Below are 24,769 nucleotides of genomic sequence, written 5' to 3'. Positions count from 1 at the left end.
GGTCAGGGGCGGACTGACAACTCATGGGGCCCCCGGGCAATAGGGGATCATGGGGCCCCTGTGTCCTTGCCCAAACTCAAAAAAGCTTATGAAAAAGGTACCAGGGGCATCTCATGGGGCCCCCTACTGACCCCAGGCCTTCGGGCAGTGCCCAAGTTTCCAAATGGTCCATCCACCCCTGGTTTGGGTAGATAGAGGGCTAAAATCAAAAAGTGATTTAGTAACTTTGAAATACACAGGACCCTCTGTCACTCTGAAATTTAGAGTTATGCTCATTTCAGATGGCCTCACGACGACTCATCTGTAACATGTAACCGATCTATAGAGATTGCATCACGGCCCGATTACGCACAGTAACTTCAGAATAAAAATAAACTCCCAACACACAGAGCAAAAGCGAAACATTACTACAGGAGGGGATTCCCTTTATGAAATGCCGCAGCGTTGTTTGTTTTTCCACTGTGAGTACATCGTAGATTTCTCATCTTCCTCTTGACCCGATACCGCATACGAAATACGCTCCTTTGTTCCCCTGACACCCCCTGCGGTGACTGACAGGGGGGAAATAGATGACAGATGTCTGAATCTGCTCCCCGAATCTCGCTCTCGTATCGGTTTTTCTCACCAAGGAGGAGACGGAAGCCGGGGGATCTCGCTGCGGTATGTTGTAAGAACAGGACGTCCTCCGTGCATTTTCTGTTCAGCCTTTTCCACTTCGTCATTCAGAATAAAAACCGTCTCTACGTCCCCTGCCCCCCCCCCCCAACTTCCTTCCTGAGCCGGATGGCTTCCTTTCCCCGCCAGATGCTCCTGTGTGAACCTGTACTATATTCTGGCTAATTAAATGAGACATTGCAATGAGCGCCGGATACATTTACACACATTTTACCTTTCCCAAATTAAAGTGGAATTAAACCTGGTGAAAAAAAAATATATATGTCCCCCTCAGGAGCTTTATAGCATATTAGCCCCTTATGGCAGACTTACCTGCCAAGCGATCCCCTGTCTCTGCCCTCCTCCCTGCCCTCCTTCAGGGTTCAGAATCTTCGGACACTTCATTGGCTGGGCCACGATGATGTCACTCCCACGCATGAGCATGGGAGTCATATGATCTTGGCACAGAGCGTAGTGTAAATGTTACAAAAATCCTACCTTTCATTCCTTTTTTAAGTTTTTGTGTTTAATTCCACTTCAATACACTCAGCAATTGTAGCTCTACCCCCGTAGGGGCCGCTGGTATTAACTGGTTCTTCCCGAAGGGCCAGTTCGCACCACACGCAGTCCAGTGCATTTTTTTCCGCACCAAAAATGCATGGAAAGTAGGTTATACGTTTTCCAATAGCACGGTTCACACCAGTGTGGTCAGTTCCAGGGTGTTCCAGTTCCAGGAAAAAAAAGTAGAACATGCTGCATTTTTTCTCAATGGAACTGTACTGGAACAAGGTAAAACGCATCAAAAACATACTGGAATGCATCAAAAAAGCATAAAAAAACACACCGGATCCCAGTACAGTGAAAAAAAAACCTGGAAAAAAAGAAGAGTAAAAGCATCTGCAATGCATCTCTCAGCAGGTGGACCTAGATGCAGAGAGGCAACGTATTTCCTAACCAAAATGTAAAGAAACCTGTGGCAAGAGCGCAGCACGGTTACCAGTCAACGAAAAGCTCCCAATCGCTACTTCAGGAGCTTTCTGATCATGAGACCGCTGTGACAGCCAATCACAATGGTCACATGATCATAAACCCCGCCCCACCTCCCGCTATTAGAAACCCCTTAGAGGACCAGGAGGTGCCGGCAGTAAGGGGTTAAAGTACAGAGGATGCACATCCCCGCAAGCACCAGTCAATTCACACCGGCTCCGACAACACAGTCTAGGGCAGTGTTTTTCAACCAGGGTTCCTCCAGAAGTTGCTAGGGGTTCCTTGAACAAAGATACATTTTTGCCTCTCAAATAAGTTCCCAGTAACACCACTGATCCTTTTAGATATCTGTAAGGGGAAACTTTTCCCAATGTCCACAAGTGTAAGGAGCATTCCTCCCACTAACCACCACACTAATTGTTTCATGAGTTGTAGATATAGTCATTTTTAGCAACGGTTCACTGAGACCGGAAAGTTATTTCAAGGGTTCCTCTGTGTTGAAAGGTGGGTGAGAGAGGCTGGATGATTTTTTAAGATTTATTTCTTGAAGAAATTTTAAAGGATAAGTTCACCTTTTGTGGGAGGAGAAGATCCCCACTAGCTGTCAAAGCAGGGGAGCGGGGGGTGCACGCTATTCATAACATGTTACATGTTAAACCCTGAATAAGGATGTAACATGTAATATGTTATGTAAGGTGAACTTAACTTTTAGCAGGAGGGTGTTTAGGGCATAGGATACTCCAAAACAAGTACATAGCAATTAGAACATTTGTGAATATTGGCCAGTCTAATGCCTAATAGTTGACTATTCCCTATGCTTTCCTCTAAGACCCCATGTACATTTAGGGAGAGATTTACTAAAACTGCAGAGTGCAAACCAGCTTCCAGGTTTTAGGCTCTATTCACTTTTGAAACTCCAAAGTTCTGCAATTTCCATTTCAACTTTACATTGTGACTTTGGTGCAACTTTGGATGGATGCGATCATTAATAACATTAAGATGCGACTTTTGAGAATTTATTGAGAATTCCTCACACGCACGTCTGCAAGACTTCTCCAGGTCCTCCCCCATCCTCTGGAACTCACTACCCCAATCCATCAGACTGTCACCTTCCCTCCTCACCTTCAGGCGCTCCCTGAAAACCCACCTCTTCAGGGAAGCCTACCCCACCCTCACCTAACTGCTGCTCTCCTTCATTCCTCCTATCACTCCATCCCCCACAGCCACTTCCTCCTGTACCACTACCCCCTCCCTCCTAGATTGTAAGCTCGAAAGAGTAGGGCCCTATAACCCCTCGTGTGCTGCTTGTAGGTGCTGTAATGTTTCATGTATTGTCTACCCCTCTATTGTACAGCGCTGAGCAAACCCTTTGGCGCTATATAAACGAGATGTAATAATAATAATAATAATTTATATTGTAGTCTATGGCACTCAAGTCGAATGAAAGTTGCATCAAAGTAGTGCCGGAGCTTTTAAAACTCACTGCAACTTTAAGTCGCATAGATTTGAACGAATTCCATTGAAATACATGGGCTGCAAATTGTCATGCAACTTTTGTGTCCGAAGTCACATGACAAGTTGTAAAAATGTGCCTGGAGCCTTACTGTCAATGCTTAATTGAGCAAATTGATGTTAGAAGCTGATTGGCCAATAACGCCGTGATGTCACGCTGCCGAACTAACCGTCCTGGAATCAAGATTGCCGACGGAGCTCCACGATGCTCCGGCAGTGTGACGTCACAGCGTTATTGGCTCCTCCTATTGGAGGAGCCAATAACGCCGTGACATCACGCCGCTGGAGCATTGTGGAGCTCCGGCGGCCATCTTGATTCCAGGATGGTTAGTCCAAGTTATACAGATGTTTCTATTTCACCTGGATACCTGCTAATATCTGGATGCTTTTTTACCTAATAAAACAATCTTACTACACTATGGAGGTCTCTCTGTTGTAACTCACCTGGGGAGATTCACTTTGCAGATACCCAGAGAGGGAGCCCTTACATATCCGGTGAGCTGATCCATCCATCCCTTAAAGGGATCCTTGACATCCCCCCAGCACATACCAGATGCTTCAGGATCCAGGTTTACCCAGTGAGGGTTTTCACTTCATTCCTGTCCAGACCTAGATGACTTTGATGACATCATGATTTTTACACAAAATGAGCATTTCATTTTGCGCTCTGGTGAGTGCGCATTCTTCTTATTTTTGACTGCACAAGCACCAAGTTCTAGATAAACACAGGATTCCCGTTCATGTCATTATTCACTATATGAACTCGTCATTATTCACTATATGAACTTTTTATCATTATTAGTTTTTAATACAGTGATTTTATGTACTTTTTTTATAGCGCTGCACTTTATTATTTTTCTATGCCACATAAAAATTATAATTAATAAAGTACCCTCAGTGGACTATAACCCTAATCTTTTCTGTGAAAGTAATCTCCTGTTTTTGATCTAAAAAGAGAGAGATATCATTCAAATGATATGACGAGTAAATCTGTGAAAGGGGGAAGGACTAAAACACCCCAAATAAGCACAAGCACAATTAAAAAATATATGCCCCCAGAAGAGAAAAGTCCAGAGGGTCAAACCCCAGAGACAATATGGAGCAAGCGGGAGACGGAAAATAATATTGGGGATCGCTCTAGACTGTCACTGGGAGTATCCAATCTGAGTCAAACTGAAGAAACTGAAGATATGGAAAAGGAATTGGATATAGAAAATATTGAAGAGCAAGAGAAAAGTTCACAAATGCCTACAAAAACTGAAATAGCAGAAATGTTTTCAAGATTAGAACGCTCCATAAAAAATGAGATGGCGGTAATATACAAAGATCTGGGTCAAGTTCTATTACGAATAGAAGAAATGGAGGAAAAATTGGATAAACACGCTCAACTAATAACTAATTTGGAAAGGCAAATGGATGAAATGCGAAAGGAGCAAATGAGACTGCTATATAAGACGGAGGATCAAGAGAACAAAGATAGGAGTAATAACCTGAGGATTCGGGGTCTGCCTGAGGCATCTCAAGGAGAAGATTTGATGGAGATAATGAGGAAAGTGTTTAATACAATGATGGATAGATCAGTAATAGATCAATTGAAAATCTTTAGAGTACATAGAACTGGAAGACCCTAAGGAGCGGCAAGCGAAACCATCAGAGATGTGATTGTGCGATTTCATTATTACGAAGATAAAGCAAATCTATGGAAGATAAGAGGGATATCAGTGATAAAATATGAAAAAATGAATCTACAAATTTTCGCTGATATAACACCGAAAACATTGGCTAGAAGGAGAACTCTGAAACCATTACTGGAACAGATGAGAAAACAAAACGTACGATACAGATGGGGTTTTCCAGCATGTATAATCAAATGGAAAGATGGATGCTCTGCTAGACTGAGGTCCCAGAAGAACTACGGGACTTTTGCAAAAGACTAGAATTACAGATAATAGACATTCCAGGATAGGTAGAAAGGGTTAAGGAAAATGTGGGAATAGAAAAAGAGATGGCAGTCAGTCCCCAAAAAGAGAGCACAACAGAGGTAAAATAAGTGGGGGAAAGGAGGAATAGGGGGTGAACAACAAAGTTGTGAGAGGACCTTTTTTTTTCTCCTTCTCTTATTTCTCCCCATCTCCCACGTGAAACAGGAAAAGTATAAATGGGTGTAGCTGAAAAAAGAGGGTAGGGTGGAGGTGGAGAGAAGAGGTTGTTTTTTTTTTCTCCTAGGTAGGGTGAGAATCTTAGAAGACAGGCGAGGAACAGGAAGTCACACATGTACATGGATTCGAGACACAGGACTGAGGACATGGGTTTGGTCTGGTGTGTGTGGTCAGAGTTTCACCCTAAAATGGAATTGACAGTGGGACCAGGAGCACAAATGAACCAAAGGCAAGATAAAGGCCAAGGGGTTGCAAGGGGGATGGGAGAGGGTGGGGGGAAGGGTTCAGAAAAGGGGAGGGATGGGGTGTATGAATTATGGTGGAGATATCTTCTTGTTCCTGATTGTAGATATCTGCACTTTTCTTGGGATGAATATAGAAGGAGAAAAAGGAAAATATAGGAAATGGAAGAGGTTAATTTTATGACCTATAATGTGAAGGGATTGAATACCCCAGAGAAGAGGCATACGATTCTTAGAGAATTACATCAACGATCAATTGAAGTAGTGTCTTTACAAGAGACTCATTTATCTCAGGAAACAAATGTTAAGTCATATTCTAAATACTATCCAACTTGGTATTATGCAGATTCACCAAAAACACGAGCCAAAAGGGTAGCAATTGGTATTAAAGAATCTTTGCTAAAGTAGCAAAGAATTTAAGATTTAATATTGAGGATAGGTGGGTGGATCCTAAAGGTTGATTTTTGTTTTTGAGAGGGAGATTACAGGAAATGGAATGTACACTAGCAAATATCTATTGTCCCAACAAAAATCCAATGGCCTATCTGGAGAACATATTAAGAAAGCTTCTGGATTTTAAGAAGGGCAAACTAATTGTGGCAGGAGATTTTAATTTTTGCATGGTTCCCTGGATGGATACATCGTCACATGTGGAGAGGGATGGAGATAAATGTTCAAAATCTATTAAAAAACATGTTATATCAGTGTCAATTTATGGATTCCTGGAGAATTAAACATCCTAGAGAAAGAGATTATACGTTCTATTCCCCTGCACATGGGATGAATTCCAGACTGGATTATATAATGATAGAACATAGACTTTTGAAGTCTCAGATCAAAGTGGATATAGATGTTATATCAATATCGGACCATGCACCTGTCACAATGAAGTTACAATGGGGAAGAGAACAAAATAAGATCAATATGTATAAAAAAAGAACTAGAACAATGTTTTAGAATAAATGAGACTGAAGGAGTCTCGATTGCTAGGGTATGGGAAGCACATAAGGCGTATATAAGGGGAATTCTGATCGCTATAGGAGCGGAAAAAAAGAAAGAACAGCAGAAGAAAATAAATATGTTAATAGGGGGATTTTATGAACTAGAACAATCACAGAAAAATAGAACAGTAACATTTATTCAACAGAAAACAATTAAAAAAAGAGATGAATTAAACAACCCAATGGAACAAGAATCTAGGAGAATATTTACATGATGGTAAGAGAAAGGTATCAGTGGGGGAATAGACCTGGAAAATATTTAATGAGAACATTAAAGAATAAGAACTTGAGGAACTTTATAGAGAAAATTAATGATGATAATGGAGAACTGGTATATTCAACCACTGATATCGCTAATGTATTCCAAAAATATTAAAGGAAGTTATATAATGTAAAATCGAAAAGTCTAAATGAAGGGGAAGTGGAAAGAACTAGAAAAAGACAGATGTATTTAGAGGAAGCGGGATTACCGAGATTGGGAGAAAAAAGTTCATCAACTCTAGAAAAATCAATAACGCAGTAAGAAATTCAAGCTGCATTGAAGAGTACAGTGACAGGGAGGAGTCCTGGACCTGATGGCTACACAGTGAGATTTTATAGGAAGTTTAAAGAACAATTAGTTTCTAAAATGAGTGTATATGTGAAAATGCACTAAGAGATGAGATGGAAATGAGGGAGGAATCATTACAGGCACATATCACAATTATACCCAAAGATGGGAAAGATAGGTCCCAATGCGTTAGTTATAGACCCATATCGCTGCTGAATATTGATACAAAACTATATGCAAAGGTCTTGGTAACTAGGATGAAAGACTAAATGCCGGAAAGGATTCACGTAGATCAAGTGGGGTTCATCCCAGGAAGAGAAAGAAGAGATAATGGGTTAAGATCATTACTTCTTCTGCAAAAAAGTAAGAGAGAGAAATCTCCCGTACTGGTCCTGTCGATAGATGCTGAGAAAGCTTTCAACAGGGTAGACTGGAGATTCATGATGGTATCCAACAGGGTAGACTGGAGGTCCTGGGAATTGGACCCAAAATGAGAAAGTGGATAGGAAAGCTTTATAGTCAGCCTTTAGCAGCAGTGAAGGCTAAAGGCTCGTTATCAAAGTTCTTTAAAATGTATAAAGGGACAAGACAGGGGTGTCCGCTTTCATCCCTGTTGTTTGTTTGATCTTTAGAGCTGCTTGTTGCAACAGGACGAAATTGTTGCTAAAAAAGAGATTCAGATAGGAGATATAGAACATAAAGTTACAGCATACGCAGCTGATATGCTATTCTATGTTGTAAACCCTAGGCTGACATTACCCAGTTTATTGAGACTATTAAAATATTATGGAGAATTATCAAATGTAAAAATCAACCTGTAAAATAAGATTTTAAATACCAATGTCCTGATAATAAAGAAAGAGGCCTTACAGAGAGAATTCTCTTTCACATGGAGGGAAAAAGAACTAAGATATTTGGGAATAAAATTGACCTCGTCCCTTGCGAACTTATACCAGGTAAACTACATTCCATTAATAAAAAAGATAAAAGATGAACCGAGGAGAATCACTATAGGATCACTTTCTTGGATAGGATGAATAAATATGGTAAAAATGTTGATAGTTCCGAAAATCCTATATAAATTTCATATGCTACCAATACACCTACCGGGAACTTATTTTAAAATACTTAAAAAAATGATACTGAGGTATATATGGGGGAATAAAAAACAGAGAATAAAATATGAAGTGCGGTGTAAAGATAAAGAAAATGGGGGTCTATTAATTTCACGAATATTTGATTGGATATATAACGCATGGGGGGGAAAAGTTGTGTTAAAATAGAAAATACATTAAGCGAGACACAGTTAGATAGGATTATTTGGCTTCCACAACAGCATCGTATGTTTACTGAAAACACAAGCACTTTTACACAGAATTTAATTAGACTATGGGATGTAATTTATAAACAAATAGGATGGGAGCATAATTCACTGTTAATACCGCTGGTGGGAAAAAACTGCTTCCCAACAGGGAAAGAATGTTTTTTGTAAATGGATAAAAAACGGGAATGCACAGTTAAAAAATATAATGAAAAAATTGAGAAATATGCTCCTTTCAGGACTTAAAAAATAAAAAGGAATTGTTTTTTATGTTAGAAGGATGGCAAAACTTTCAACTAAGACAGTGGTGGGCAACCTTTTTTTTCAACTGAGCCAAATCTCGCCAAAACCACGATTGAAATTTATTTTGAGAGCCACATTTTTAAAACTGAAAATACATCCCCCACATAGTAATTCATCCCCCATAGTAATTCATCCCCCATATAGTAATTCATCCCCCATAGTAATTCATCCCCCATATAGTAATTCATCCCCCATAGTAATTCATCCCCCATATAGTAATTCATCCCATATAGTAATTCATCCCCCATATAGTAATTCATCCCCCATAGTAATTCATCCCCCATATAGTAATTCATCCCCCATATAGTAATTCATCCCCCATAGTAATTCATCCCCCATATAGTAATTCATCCCCCATATAGTAATTCATCCCCCATAGTAATTCATCCCCCATATAGTAATTCATCCCCCATAGTAATTCATCCCCCATAGTAATTCATCCCCCATAGTAATTCATCCCCCATATAGTAATTCATCCCCCATAGTAATTTATCCCCCATATAGTAATTCATCCCCCATAGTAATTCATCCCCCATATAGTAATTCATCCCCCATATAGTAATTCATCCCCCATAGTAATTCATCCCCCATATAGTAATTCATCCCCCATAGTAATTCATCCCCCATAGTAATTCATCCCCCATATAGTAATTCATCCCCCCTATAGTAATTCATTCCCCATATTGTGTCAATTCACTTACCTTTGCTCCGCGCGTTCCTCTCGCCGTGTTCCCGCGCCGTTCCGGTCTTCAGGGCGGACTGTGAGAGGAGAGGAGTTCGTCACGCTGCCCCGCCTACATCCTGACAGCCAATGTTTGCCACACTCCGCGGGCCGGATTAAAAGGTCCGCCGGGCCGTATGCGGGCCGTAGTTTGCCCATTGCTGGGCTAGGTGCAGAGTCCTGACTTTTGGGGCAGCCGCCCGAGAGGAGGGAGGGGAGCGGGCACCCGGCACACAGAAGAGCCGCATTAAAGTGTATAAAGAGCCGCAAGTGGCTCGCGAGCCGCGGCTTGCCGACCACTGAACTAAGACATTTTGCTGCAACGCTCCCACAACCATTAAGGACGATGGAGGATTTGAATCCATTTGAACAAATTTTTAGTGTAAGTACAATACGAAAACATAGCACCTCCCGCAGGGGAGGACTGACAACTCATGGGGCACCCAGGCAATAGGGGATTATGGGGCCCCTGTGTCCTTGCCCAAACTCAAAAAAGCATATGAAAAAGGTACCAGGGGCATCTCATGGGGCCCCTTACTGACCCCGGGCCCTCGGGCAGTGCCCGAGTTTCCAAATGGTCAGTCCGCCCCTGACCTCCCGTATTTATAGGACCCACTTCTCTACCATTTATGGAGAAATGGGAAATGAAGCTTGAAATATCATTGAACGAGCAGCAAAAAAAAGAAAATATTTAGATTAACATATGGGGCTGTAGATATGAAGGTAGTGGAAATTAATTATAAATGTTTAGCAAGATGGTATATTACACCTAATGTGGTACATAAGCAACAAATAGAGAAATCACCTTTGTGTTGGAGGGGGTGTGGGATTAGGGTACAATGGCACATATATGGTGGGACTGCCCCAAGATACGGGAGTACTGGGAGGAAATAATTCACCAAATACATTCACATCAGTCCCTGCCCTCAAGTAGCTTACAGTCTGAGGTCCCTACCTCACATTCATACATACACATACCAGGGCCAATTTAAAAGGAGTCAGGTAACCTCAGGGCCAGGACAAGGGGTGGGTGGGAGAGGAAGCTGCCCTGGGTGCAATGGTTTACCATAGGTATGGGGGCATCTTTCTTCTGTTATAAGCCTGCCAGTAGTGACAGCGGCAGTGATTTTGACAAGCGAGAGACTGGAGAAGCTTGCACACCATGCTGGTATGATGGGAACTCTGAAGGTTAGTAAGGCTGGAAGAGAAACCGAGGCGCCCACAGGCTGTTGGGGCCCAGGAGTATTCTCCCGGGAAAACTGGAGGGGCCCAGTTCCTCCTGATTTGAATGGGTCTACCTTGTCTGGGCAGGAGCCGGGAAGCAGAGAATCCACAGGGCAGTGTCCCCTGGGAGTGGCCACCTCAGGGGTGCTCTTAGTAGCACATGGAGGTTGGATCCCAAGTGTGAAAACTGCACATGGTCACTGTTCCAAACACTTTTTCTGGACTACGTCTTTTAAGGCTAGGCCTTTTGGCTAAGTCCAGAGCAACTTTTTTGCTACGGGCCCTCAGGGCCTAGCCCAGGGGTGGGCAAACTTTTTGACTTGAGGGCCGCAATGGGTTCATATATTGGACCCGGGGGCCGGACCAAGAGTAGATGAATGATGTGTATGTGTCATCCATAGTAAGTATAGTAATATTCCCCCATAGTAAGCATAGTAATTAATCCCCCATATAGTAATTAATCCCCCATATAGTAATTCATCCCCCATAGAAATTCATCCCCCATATAGTAATTTATCCCCCATAGTAATTCATCCCCCATAGTAATTCATCCCCCATAGTAATTCATCCCCCATATAGTAATTCATCCCCCATATAGTAATTCATCCCCCATAATAATTCATCCCCCATATAGTAATTCATCCCCCATATAGTAATTCATCCCCCATATAGTAATTCATCCCCCATAGTAATTCATCCCCCATATAGTAATTCCTCCCCCATATAGTAATTCATCCCCAATATAGTAATTCATCCCCCATAATAATTCATCCCCCATATAGTAATTCATCCCCCATAGTAATTCATCCCCCATATAGTAATTCATCCCCCATATAGTAATTCATCCCCCATAGTAATTCATCTCCCATAGTAATTCATCCCCCATATAGTTATTCATCCCCCATAGTAATTCATCCCCCATATAGTAATTCATCCCCCATATAGTAATTCATCCCCCATATAGTAATTCATCCCCCATATAGTAATTCATCCCCCATAGTAATTCATCCCCCATATAGTAATTCATCCCCCATATAGTAATTCATCCCCCATATAGTAATTCATCCCCCATAGTAATTCATCCCCCATAGTAATTCATCCCCCCTATAGTAATTCATCCCCCCTATAGTAATTCATTCCCCATATTGTGTCAATTCACTTACCTTTGCTCCGCGCGTTCCTCTCGCCGTGTTCCCGCGCCGTTCCGGTCTTCAGGGCGGACTGTGAGAGGAGAGGAGTTCGTCACGCTGCCCCGCCTACATCCTGACAGCCAATGTTTGCCACACTCCGCGGGCCGGATTAAAAGGTCCGCCGGGCCGTATGCGGGCCGTAGTTTGCCCATTGCTGGGCTAGGTGCAGAGTCCTGACTTTTGGGGCAGCCGCCCGAGAGGAGGGAGGGGAGCGGGCGCCCGGCACACAGAAGAGCCGCATTAAAGTGTATAAAGAGCCGCAAGTGGCTCGCGAGCCACGGCTTGCCGACCACTGAACTAAGACATTTTGCTGCAACGCTCCCACAACCATTAAGGACGATGGAGGATTTGAATCCATTTGAACAAATTTTTAGTGTAAGTACAATACGAAAACATAGCACCTCCCGCAGGGGAGGACTGACAACTCATGGGGCACCCAGGCAATAGGGGATTATGGGGCCCCTGTGTCCTTGCCCAAACTCAAAAAAGCATATGAAAAAGGTACCAGGGGCATCTCATGGGGCCCCTTACTGACCCCGGGCCCTCGGGCAGTGCCCGAGTTTCCAAATGGTCAGTCCGCCCCTGACCTCCCGTATTTAATAGGACCCACTTCTCTACCATTTATGGAGAAATGGGAAATGAAGCTTGAAATATCATTGAACGAGCAGCAAAAAAAAGAAAATATTTAGATTAACATATGGGGCTGTAGATATGAAGGTAGTGGAAATTAATTATAAATGTTTAGCAAGATGGTATATTACACCTAATGTGGTACATAAGCAACAAATAGAGAAATCACCTTTGTGTTGGAGGGGGTGTGGGATTAGGGTACAATGGCACATATATGGTGGGACTGCCCCAAGATACGGGAGTACTGGGAGGAAATAATTCACCAAATACATTCACATCAGTCCCTGCCCTCAAGTAGCTTACAGTCTGAGGTCCCTACCTCACATTCATACATACACATACCAGGGCCAATTTAAAAGGAGTCAGGTAACCTCAGGGCCAGGACAAGGGGTGGGTGGGAGAGGAAGCTGCCCTGGGTGCAATGGTTTACCATAGGTATGGGGGCATCTTTCTTCTGTTATAAGCCTGCCAGTAGTGACAGCGGCAGTGATTTTGACAAGCGAGAGACTGGAGAAGCTTGCACACCATGCTGGTATGATGGGAACTCTGAAGGTTAGTAAGGCTGGAAGAGAAACCGAGGCGCCCACAGGCTGTTGGGGCCCAGGAGTATTCTCCCGGGAAAACTGGAGGGGCCCAGTTCCTCCTGATTTGAATGGGTCTACCTTGTCTGGCCAGGAGCCGGGAAGCAGAGAATCCACAGGGCAGTGTCCCCTGGGAGTGGCCACCTCAGGGGTGCTCTTAGTAGCACATGGAGGTTGGATCCCAAGTGTGAAAACTGCACATGGTCACTGTTCCAAACACTTTTTCTGGACTACGTCTTTTAGGGCTAGGCCTTTTGGCTAAGTCCAGAGCAACTTTTTTGCTACGGGCCCTCAGGGCCTAGCCCAAGGGTGGGCAAACTTTTTGACTTGAGGGCCGCAATGGGTTCATATATTGGACCCGGGGGCCGGACCAAGAGTAGATGAATGATGTGTATGTGTCATCCATAGTAAGTATAGTAATATTCCCCCATAGTAAGCATAGTAATTAATCCCCCATATAGTAATTAATCCCCCATATAGTAATTCATCCCCCATAGAAATTCATCCCCCATATAGTAATTTATCCCCCATAGTAATTCATCCCCCATAGTAATTCATCCCCCATATAGTAATTCATCCCCCATATAGTAATTCATCCCCCATATAGTAATTCATCCCCCATATAGTAATTCATCCCCCATAGTAATTCATCCCCCATATAGTAATTCCTCCCCCATATAGTAATTCATCCCCCATATAGTAATTCATCCCCCATATAGTAATTCATCCCCCATATAGTAATTCATCCCCCATAATAATTCATCCCCCATATAGTAATTCATCCCCCATATAGTAATTTATCCCCCATAGTAATTCATCCCCCATATAGTAATTCATCCCCCATAGTAATTCATCCCCCATATAGTAATTCATCCCCCATATAGTAATTCATCCCCCCTATAGTAATTCATCCCCCATATAGTAATTCATCCCCCATATTAAGTCCCCAAGTCCCCCCTGTGTCAATTCACTTAACTTTGCTCCTGTCGCCGTGTTCCCGCGCCGTTCCGGTGTAGCATGAAAATCCGTCTCCTATGAGGATCTGTCCCCCTCGACGTATCTGCGCATGTGCCAGTTTCAGGCATTAGCAGCCGATCGGCGATCTCCGGCACATGCGCAGATACGTCGAGGGGGGCAGATCCTCATAGGAGACAGATTTTCATGCTACACGGCGGACTGTGAGAGGAGCCTAGCGGGAGCCTAGCTCCGCGGGCCGGATTAAAAGGTCTGCCGGGCCGTATACGGCCCGCGGGCCGTAGTTTGCCCATTGCTGGCCTAGCCAGTGCACAATTGCATGGCCACTTATTTATTTATTTATTTTTCCTCACTGTTTGTCACCTTTCACTTTTGTGTGTGTGAGTGTTTTTTTTTCTCACTTGGATGGAGAGTGTGGGTCCTCGTGCCTGCCCTGAAGTCTAGGGGGAGGATGTGTGGCCATTAGGTTCCTTCCTTCCGTTCCTGTCTCTCTTCGGGAGAACTCCGTGACCTACTACTTGGTGGTTGGCTTTGGCTAGCCACAAGGAAAAGGGTCCGCCAGGCCTTTTGGCTAGGTGGACCATGTTGGAAACCCTTTGTTCCTGTCAGGAGCCTTGCGCCCTGGGGAATCAGGGTAGAGGTACTACCCCTTCTGGGGGGGGGTTTACAAAAGCACACCCCTAAGTGCACTTTTTTGTGTTTGTGTTTTGCACTTGCATATTTTTTGTTCACTAAACGGGTTTTTATTTTTGTATCCCATTGTATCCCATTTCATTCCTTTCACTAATCATTGCAGGACCCAAAGTCATGTGTATAAAATAAACGTGATCGGTTGAAAAAAAAAAGAAATTCAAGATTTAATCGAAATATGGGATCAAAAAAAGTGTCACTTTTGTGGCAGGCATCGGGGATGCCCCAGTACAACAAGGACACAGAGGTTTCCCATGCACTTCTCCCTCTCTCCTCTCCCTTTTTTCATTATTAATGCCGCTGGTGTCACTCTCCAGCTCCCAAGGACAAACCTGAATCTCATTACTCATTTATCTCATGTCGGCGCTCTTTACAGGTCTGCGAGTAAGTGCCGTTGCATCGACGTTCCAAGAATCCACTCCGCACAATCCTCAATAACCCTTCGTCGTAAGTCTGTGAAAAAGGAAAAAAGAAAAAGTACTAGAAGTGATGTCACAATGGGATTATTGCTCTCCAATACGGCTTTAATTGAATGAGTCACCGCCAGCGCTACCTCTGGCCCCTGCGCCGCTACACAACCTTTTCCTGTCTGATTTAAAGGGAACTTGTCATGATAGGAATAGAAATACTAAAGCAAACGTAAATACAGGGTAACATTATGATTATTGCTACTTTTGTTGGGAAATTGTTACGATGTATCATTATTCAAAATAATATCAAACAACTTCCATAAATAGAACATTACATTTTTTTTTGTACACATTGAAAACAAATAAAAAAAGAGTATCCATAGATAATGTCAAACTGAGATAACTCAGATAAAAGAAAACTAATGTAGCCATCACATCTAAGAATTGTTAAGCTTCAATATAATAAATGTTTGCTTTAGGGTTTAATACTGCTGTAGACAAAAAAAACAAAAAAATTGACGGGAGGATTTTTTCCCTGTTTTTTACCCTTTTGCTTTCTCCTGTCATTAACTCTTTTCCCTGCCTGTCAGTGTTTGTGTACCCCGAACCGCACATGTGCAGCTCAGCACACAACATTTACGCGTACGCAAAGAAATTATGTCGTCACAGCGCGGCCAAAATATGCGGCTACAGAGTTTGCAGAGTCTGAATCCGAAAAGAAGACCGGGAGAGGATGGAAGTGCCCATGACAGACAGAAGCAGGGGTGGACTGACAACTCATGGGGCCCCCGAGCAATAGGGGATCATGGGGCCTCTGTGTCCTCGCCCACACTCAAACCACACCCAAAAAAGCCTTCATTACCAGGGGCATCTCATGGGGCCCCCTACCGACCCCGGGCCCTTGGGCAGTGCCCGAGTGCCCCAGGACAGAAGCATTGATGCCGCAGTGCTGGAGAGGATAAGCACATTGTGGCAGGAAGCTCCGGGGGCCCACTTTTATCCTTTTATTTTTTATGGACGTTACATGTTCTTTAAGGGTCCTGTGCACTCTCTGGTCCTCCTTACCCTCTGTTCCAGTATGCTGATTATATACATCTCTGCATTCATAATTCCATCTGCCCCCCCAAAAAAAAATGCTGTAACTCATGATTTATATTGCTTCACTGTAAAATGGCACTTACAATAAAAACAGGTGTCTCAGTAGTCCTCGCCTGATCCCCTCTCAGGGACCATCCGCTCCAGATTCAGGGTCCACCCCTCACTTCTGAGTTAAGTCAGCTCTCAAGAAACTCCGCTGCATGCAGTAGTCATGTGAGATTGATTTCATTTCTCTAAAATCATTTTTTAAATTGAAACTTACTAGTTCTTGGATGTGATGGCTGCAGTTGTTTTCTTTTTTAGGCTTTCTTTCTCCTATTTTCCTTTAAAATTTAGCAGCTACAAAAACTGTATCTGCTGACTTTTAATTATTATTATTATACAGGATTTATATAGCGCCAACAGTTTTCTCAGTGCTTTACAAAATAAAGGGAGACAATACAGCAACAATACAGTTCAATACAAGAGGGATAGGAGGGCCTGGTCCTGGGAGCTTACAATCTAAGAGATAATAAACACACACTTACCTGTCCCAGGGTCCAGCAATGTGCTCACCCGCAGCGTCCCGACCTCTTCCTCTTCTCTCTTTGGCGCTGGCATCAAACCTGTAGGCACCCGGCTGTGACAGCTTGTGGCTTCACAGTCGGGTGCCCAGTGCGCATGTGCGAGTCACGCTGAGCATTCTGATTGGTCTGGCAGTCTTCTGGGACCCGTGAAGGTTCCCAGGCAGGAGCGGACTGACCATTCAATCACTCGGGAACTGCCCAAGGGCCCGGGGTCAGTAGGGGGCCCCAAGAAATGCCCCTGGTACCTTTTATGGGCTTTTTTTGAGTGTGGGCAAGGACACATGGGCCCCATGATCCCCTATTGCCCAGGGGCCCCATGAGTTGTCAGTCCGCCCCTGTTCCCAGGAGACTGCGGGAGGAAGGAGAAGTTCTCTTCACCGCAGAGAACTGAGCCAGAAGTGGGAGTGGGTACCTGTCAAAAGTAGACCCCCAAAAGGTGCCATATATGGCTGTGAAGGGGGGGGAGGCAAACAAGCTGAGCTTCCGCATTTGAGCCTGCTTTAAGTAACACTTACAGATCTTGTCTATCCCCCAGCCTGTGACTGGACACTATGAGGAAAAGCATCAGAATGAGGAGCACATCTCTTTGTCACTCTGCTCTCTCCTCCTATCAGCATGCCCCTTGTTAACACATTAGCTCTTCACCACAACTGATTGGCTTCTTGCATTGCTTCTTCTTTTCCCAGTTTGAGTTCTGCTGTACAGAGGACTGCAAAAGGCTGGAATCAGGTCCAATACTGCTTGCATTAAAGAAAAAAAAACATTTAATGATCTGTCAGGAATACAGAGCTGTAATAATTTGTGTATTTTATATTTGCAGAATTTCAGAAAATTAAAAATGCTCCAGCAATGCAAAATGAGCATACAGTACATATGCACTGGATATCCATGGAGTCCAGCAGACATGGGGTTAATATTGTTGCCGTCTCAGCAATTGTGTAAATGAATGAATCCCAAGACCTTTCCGGTCCAAAACAATCGAGCCGCGTGCTGGAGCGCCAGTGGGCAGCGTTGGGGTCCAGACGCAGGCACCCGTCATGTAAAGGGATAGTGTATTGATTGAGTGAGTCACAGGCGCTCGGTGTTAATTGTTTAATGGTGTGCTGCAGCCTCCCGCATGAAGCCCGGCTTCATTCAGTACAGAGGTGGAGACAAGGTGAATGGAGGGGGGGGGGGGGGAACGCTGCGCCAGGCTGCTGCTAGCATTGCGTGGATTAGCTGTGGAAGTCGTGCCGCTGACGTCAGTTTGCGCAGCTCGTTGAACTCTGCCCGCTGTGACAGCACAGGAATGCTGATCCAGTCTGGGATTGAAGTGGAGCTCCATGGACAGTATTAGAATTTACTAAGATAAATAAATAAACATAAAAAAAAATTTCCCTTTTTAAGAAAATGGAAACGCTGCGCACGATTCAGACTTTTGCCATGCATTAAATAATGCACGTTAACCCCTTCCTGCCCAGTGCCATTAGTACAGTATCAGTCAGGGGCGGACTGACCATTAGAGCACTCGGGCACTGCCCGAGGGCCCAGGGTCAGTAGGGGGCCCCATGAAATGCCCCTGGTACCTTTTATAGGCTTTTTTTGGGTGTGCTTTGAGTGTGGTCAAGGACACAGGGGCCCCATGATCCCCTATTGCCCGGGGGCCCCATGAGCTGTCAGTCCTCCCCTGGTATTAGTGGGGGGGTTTTTAGCACTGATCACTGTATTGGTGTCACTGGGGTTGTCAGTGACACCAAGTCAGTTCCCCCCAGTGTCAGAATGCCCGCCGCAGTCCCACTATAAGTCGCTGATCGCAGGGGCATGTCACGATCCCACGATCGCTGCCACCAATATGTACTGCCCTAGCAGTACACTGTCACCATGGTGTCACCATGGTGACACTGTACTACTTGTGGGAGGTGATGATTTTTTTTTTTTTTTTTACACTGATTGCTTTTACACGCATAAAGGATGTAAAAGCAATCATTTCTCCTTCTCTCTGGCTGCATTCTTGCAGCCATTGAGAACTACTGAGTGAGCTGTGATTGGTCACAGCTTGTCACATGGTACAAGGCTGTTGTGAATAGCCTTGTACCATGTGACCTCTGTGATCATTCACAGATTTCACACGTAGTAAGCAATTGACATCTTGCTTACTACTCTGGATGTGATCACTGATTGGCCAATCAGTGATCACATGATCGGGACGAGGTCCCGTCCAACGATCGGTGTTCCACTGTGTCTGGAGGACACAGCGGGCACCGGATCGCGGTGCTGCGCGCTCCCAGGGAGCGCGCACAAGCAGGGTGTGGGGAGGCCGTTTATAAACGGCCACCCGACCCTGCACTGCCACCGTCCGGCCGTTTATATACAATGGCCGGACGGGAGGTGGTTAAGCTCCTAGAAGCTATTAGCATTTTTTTCTGCTCCTAGAAGCTAAATTGTGTTTGTGTGTCCATGCGCACTGATTAGGCTATTAGCAATTTTTGAGCTTCAGTGTCTAGGAGCAGAAAAAATTGTTTTGTAGTTTTTTGGAGCGTTTTTTTCAGCTGAAAAAAAAAATGCTAAACATTCCTAAACACTTGTAAATGCTACTAAAGCACCCCTAACACCTTTTTTCTAGCTTTACATTACTATAAAAACGCTTAAACTCCTAAACGCTTCTAAACGCTACTAAAACGCTAGAAAAAATGCTATTACCAGTTTTTTGAGGTTAAAAAAACACTAGTGTGAATGGAGCCTTTGAAGCTGTTATTAGCATTGTGTTTTCTGCTCCTAGAAGCTAAATTGTGTTATCTTATGTGTACATGCACACTATTTAAGCCTACTAGCGTTTTTTGAGCTTCAGCGTCTAGGAGCAGAAAAAAATGTTTTTGTAGGGTTTTTTTCCAGCAGAAAAAACAACTATAAATGCTTCTGAACGCTCCAAAATGCTCCTAACAGCTTTTCTCTAGTTTTTTTCTACATGTACTGTAAAAACACTAATGCTCCTAAACACTTCCAAACGCTATTAAAACACTATTAATCACTTCCATACCAGACACTTTTACCCCCTTCCTGCCCAGGCCAATTTTCAGCTTTCAGCACTCTCACACTTTGAATGACAATTGCGCGGTCATGCAATACTGTACCCAAATTAAAATCCGCTGGGGTTTTTATTTTTTGCTAAATTAACAAAAAAAGACCAAAAATGTTGAAAAAAAAAAACACTTTTTTCTTTGTTTCTGGTATAAAAGTTTGCAAATAAATAATTGTTCTTCATAAATTTAGGCCGAGATGTATTCTGCTACATGTCTTTGGTGAAAATAACCAAAATTAGGATGTATTTTTTAGTTTGTAGGAAAGTTATAGAGTTCACAAACTATGGTATAGATCTGAATATTGATCAATCCTGAAGTACTGACGGCCAATCTAATTTCTTGAGGTCCAAGAATGTCAGAACAGTACAGATATCCCCCAAATGACCCCTTTTTGCAGAGTAGACAGTCCGACGTATTTCATAAGAGGCATGGAGAGTTTTTTGAAGATGTAATTTTTTTGTTATAATTTTTCAGTAATGAAGAAATAAAAAAAATGATTTTCACTATTTTTTTTTTTTACATACTGTCACCAGTGCAGTACAGCGTCATCATATAACTGGCATGGCGGTGATCAGGGACACTCACTGGTGACAGTATGAAAAAAACAATTGATAATTTTTTTTATATTGTTTTCTCCTTTTTTTAAGATTTTTTTTCATATTGCACTATGACCAAAGTAGTATAATGTTACCATAGTAACATTGTAGTACTTTGGGGAAGTGATCGGTATTTTTTTTTTTTTTTTTTTTACACAATTTGCTTATGGCAAAGAATTTCTTTGCTATAAGCAAGCATTTACCTGAATGAAATCAATTCATTCAGGGTTTTTGTTTTGTGCTTAGCTGTGATTGGCCCAGCTTGTGCATGTGATCGCTGTGACCATTCACAGCTAGACACACTTGTATACAATGGATGGCATGAAAGGAAGCCATCCATTGTATAGAACTGTCATGTAACCTGCTGTGATTGGTCACATGGTCCTGGCAACGGGGCCGGTACACAGATCTGTCATTGGCCGTGTCCGAGGTACACGGCCGGTGACAGATCGCGCCACTGTGACGCTACACCCAAACGAAATTTACATCCCTTTTTTCCCACAAATAGAGTTTTCTTTCTGTGGTATTTGATCGCCTGTGCATTTTTAATTTTTTGCTCTATAAAAAAAGACAGACAATTTTGAGAACAAAAAACAATATTTTTGACTTTTTGCTATAAAACATGTCCATTAAAAAAATTTTACAAAATCAAATTTCATCATAAATTTAGGCCAAAATGTATTCTGCTACATGTCTTTGCTAAAAAAAAAATCTCAATACGTGTAAATTAATTGGTTTACGTGAAAGTTATACCGTTTACAAATGGCGGTGTATATATACTGGGATTTTTTTTGTTTCATTTTTACTAGTATTGGCGACGATCAGCGACTTATAGTGGGACTGCGGTGGGCATTCTGACACTGGGGGGGAACTGACTTGGCGTCACTGACATCCCCAGTGACATCAATACAGTGACCAGTGCTAATAAAAAGCACTGACACTACTAATGGCACTGGGCAGGTAGGGGTTAACATCTGGGGTGATCAAAGGGTTAACTGTGTGCTGGGGGTTTTTTACTATGGGGCTGTGTCTGTGTGCCTCACTGTAAGCACACTGCTTTATATGGCTGTGCTGTGCAGTGTGCATGAGCTGACAGGAAGGAGAACTGTTTTGTTTACTAACAGTTCTACCCCCATTGGAGATCCTCGGCAATCACCGGGCGCCAGCGAGTAATCACCGGCCGGGACCCGGTGATTGACAGCCGCAGAGGGAATGGCAGTGCGGGTAGAGCGTGCACATGCCTCATGCACGTCCATACCTGGGAATGCAAAATCACGTATATATATATATATGTGATTTTGTACACCCGTGCCACCCTGTAGCGGTATATCTGCTATAGGGCGGATGGGAAGCAGTTAATGCCATTTGAAAAGACATTTTCAGTTTTTTTTTTTTTTGAGCCATGTATCTTCTTTTTGGAAACTTCCTGTTCCAGGGTGACAACCCCCAATTGTCTGCTAAAAAAACATTTTTAAAAATATTTAAAATATGTTCTGCAGATTTTTTTTAACATATAAAAAAGTCATTTTAACATATATTTTTACATATATTTGTAAATGCATGCCAAAAATGTAGATTTGTATTTTTAAAGACATACAGTATATCTGAAATGTATTTTTAAAAATACTTTTCATATATTTTGTAATAAAAACACATTTCAACATACAGTATATATATATATATATATATATATATATATATATATATATATATATATATATATATATATATATATATATATATATTGAATATGGCCAAAATTGTAGCATTTCAAATACCAGTATATGTCAATATATTTGGGAAAAATATTTTTAAAATATATTTCAAATATATTTTTCTTCCATGTGGGATACCTGTGGGATTCCCCCCAGTAGATGGAAATCACCATAGTAGACACTGCTACCTCAGTGCCCCCGTCTGAGTGCCTCCATATAGACCATACAGCAGGTGTCTTCTTCAGAGTGCCCCATACAGCAGGTGTCCCCATCAGAGAGCAAGTGTCCCCATCAGAGTGTCCCATACAGCAGATGTTTCCATCAATGTGTCCCCATCAGAGTCCACAACCTTAAATTTCAGTTGTGAACCATCACAGTGCACCTGTAGTTTGGTAGAGCCCATCTAGATAAACAGTGTACCTGATGGATAAGTCCCTGTAGCCATGTAGGCAGGGGTGGGAGCAGGAGCTTAAAGAAGAAGCGTGCTGTAATAGGTGGGAGCTGGGCGGAGAAATGTGCTGAAGAGAGCGGGGCACACAAGTGACGTCATTGGTTGTTAGGACACCTGCGATCCTAGCAACCAATGATGGTAGTGCATAGGGCATCAAGCGCTGCAGGCTGGTGAGCTGAAAGTCTGGACAGGAGCATCACTTGGTCCGGGTCTGGACCACGCTCTGCCATTTAATGAAGGCTGGATACTATACATAGTTACATTGGTCCAAGGTGGATCAATGGAACTATGTAAATATTGGCATAACTGGAATTCAGCTTTCATATTTATTCTTTTATTTATTGGTATAACTACACACCAAGGGCGGACTGACAACTCATGAGGCCCCCGGGCAATAGGGGATCATGGGGCCCCTGTGTCCTTGCCCAAACTCAAAAAAGCCTATGAAAAAGGTACCAGGGGCATCTCATGGGTCCCCCTACTGACCCTGGGCCCTCGGACACTGCCCGAGTTTCCAAATGGTCAGTCCGCTCCTGCTACACACAGTTGTGGTTTGTTATATCTACATCTCATAAACCACATGAGCTGTAGCTTAAAAAATTATTTTGAGGATTCCCCAAGATCTGAATTTTTTTTAAGGATTGCTCCAAGGTAAAAAGGTTGAGAAAGGCTGCAGGAAACCCATAGAAGACTTAGATGTATCTATTTGCCTGGAGTTCAGCTTTAAGAAAGGAAGCATTATGTATAGCAATGTTTTATGCATCGATTTCTTGCTGTCTTCCTTCCTCCCATCCCCCCCACACATCTTCCACCCATCTGTTCACCACTTAGGCGTCACCGGTCTCTGCTTCCTGAGTGATACAAATGCTACGCTCAACACCGTCTTATGCGGCTTCCTATTATCACAGGAAGCCAGGAGCCGAGGTAGAACTGCGGCTGAGATCATCTCAGGTCATGTCGTAACGGCTGAAAATAAAAGTCGCTGTTGAGCTGTGAATGTTAAAGAGAACCGGTCTCTACACACTATAGGCAGTCACCTTGGTCTCAGATTATAACATGTATTAGGACCTGTCGATGACATTTGGAGCCCATTTCAATGAACTCGTCTTGGTACCGCATTATTGTGTTGCAGTGCCATTCATTTTGAATGCCACCCACACGAACTAAGCAACACAACCAATGTGTTGCGTTATGAAAAAAAATCATGTTCCATTTTCAGGACAATATGGTGCATTGGCAGCCCATTTGTTTTAATACACTGCTGTAACAAAACACCGTTAGCTTGTGGCATAACACGTGTTAACATACAGTAAAAATGTAAATAGGCTAAAACAAGAAAAATGTCATCTTTATGTTTGAAACTTAGAAATAATGTAGTTGCTAACTTTTAATAAACAAATACTTACCAGCCCATTGGATCCATCACTGTCTTCTCGGTAGCCAATTAATGTCAGGGCTGTGGTTTTCTGGCACCACCATCTTGGGTTTGTTCCTGTCAGAGTGCCCCCGTAGAGCAGGTGTCCCCATCAGAGTACCCCTTACATCAGGTGTCCCTATCAGAATGCCCCCAAAGAGCAGGTGTCCCTAGCTCTGAGGAAGGGGGTCTAGCTCCCGAAACGCGTCAGTTTATGCTTATCAAGGACACAATATCTTTCAGACTGTTCTTGTGGACCACTTACACTGCTTTTATATCGTTGGTTTGTGAGTATACATCCATTTGTCTTTTTAATAAACACGTGGTATACCACGGTAATGCATGATGAGAGTGCGCCCTTGTCTGTTCTCTTTTATCAAAGAGCAGGTGTCCCTATCAGAGTGCTCCCATAGATCAGGTTCCTCCATTAGAGTTCCCTTTTATATCAGCTGTCCCTATCAGAGTGCCCCCTTACATCAGCTGTCCCTATCAGAGCGCCCTCTTACATCAGGTGTCCCCTTCAGAGTGCCCACATAGCACAGGTATCCCCATCAGAGTGCCCCTTTACATCAAGTGTCCCCATCAGAGCACCCCCTTACATCAGGTTTGCCCATCAGAGTGTCCCCATAGTGCAGGTGTCCCCATCAGATTGCCCCTTTACATCAGGTGTCCCCATCAGAGTGCCCTCATAGATCAGGTGTCCCCATCAGAGTGCCCCTG

General features: G+C 43.2%; 1 long non-coding RNA gene across 1 annotated transcript; it reads right to left on the bottom strand.

Moving 5' to 3' along the window:
- Positions 1–14,882: 14,882 nt before the first annotated feature.
- Positions 14,883–17,549, bottom strand: LOC149442121 (uncharacterized). Its single transcript, XR_016307227.1, has 2 exons — positions 17,330–17,549; positions 14,883–15,193 (listed from the first exon to the last, which is right to left on the bottom strand). It is a non-coding gene; the product is annotated as an uncharacterized LOC149442121 (long non-coding RNA).
- Positions 17,550–24,769: the final 7,220 nt, after the last annotated feature.

This window comes from Staurois parvus, unplaced genomic scaffold (genome assembly GCF_062004578.1).
Source record: "Staurois parvus isolate SC_StPar_1 unplaced genomic scaffold, SC_StPar_1.0 ptg000911l, whole genome shotgun sequence".
NCBI classification, from domain to species: Eukaryota; Metazoa; Chordata; class Amphibia; order Anura; family Ranidae; genus Staurois; species Staurois parvus.
The sequence above is the reverse complement of the archived record's forward strand: the minus strand, read 5'-3'. Positions and strand labels throughout refer to the sequence as shown.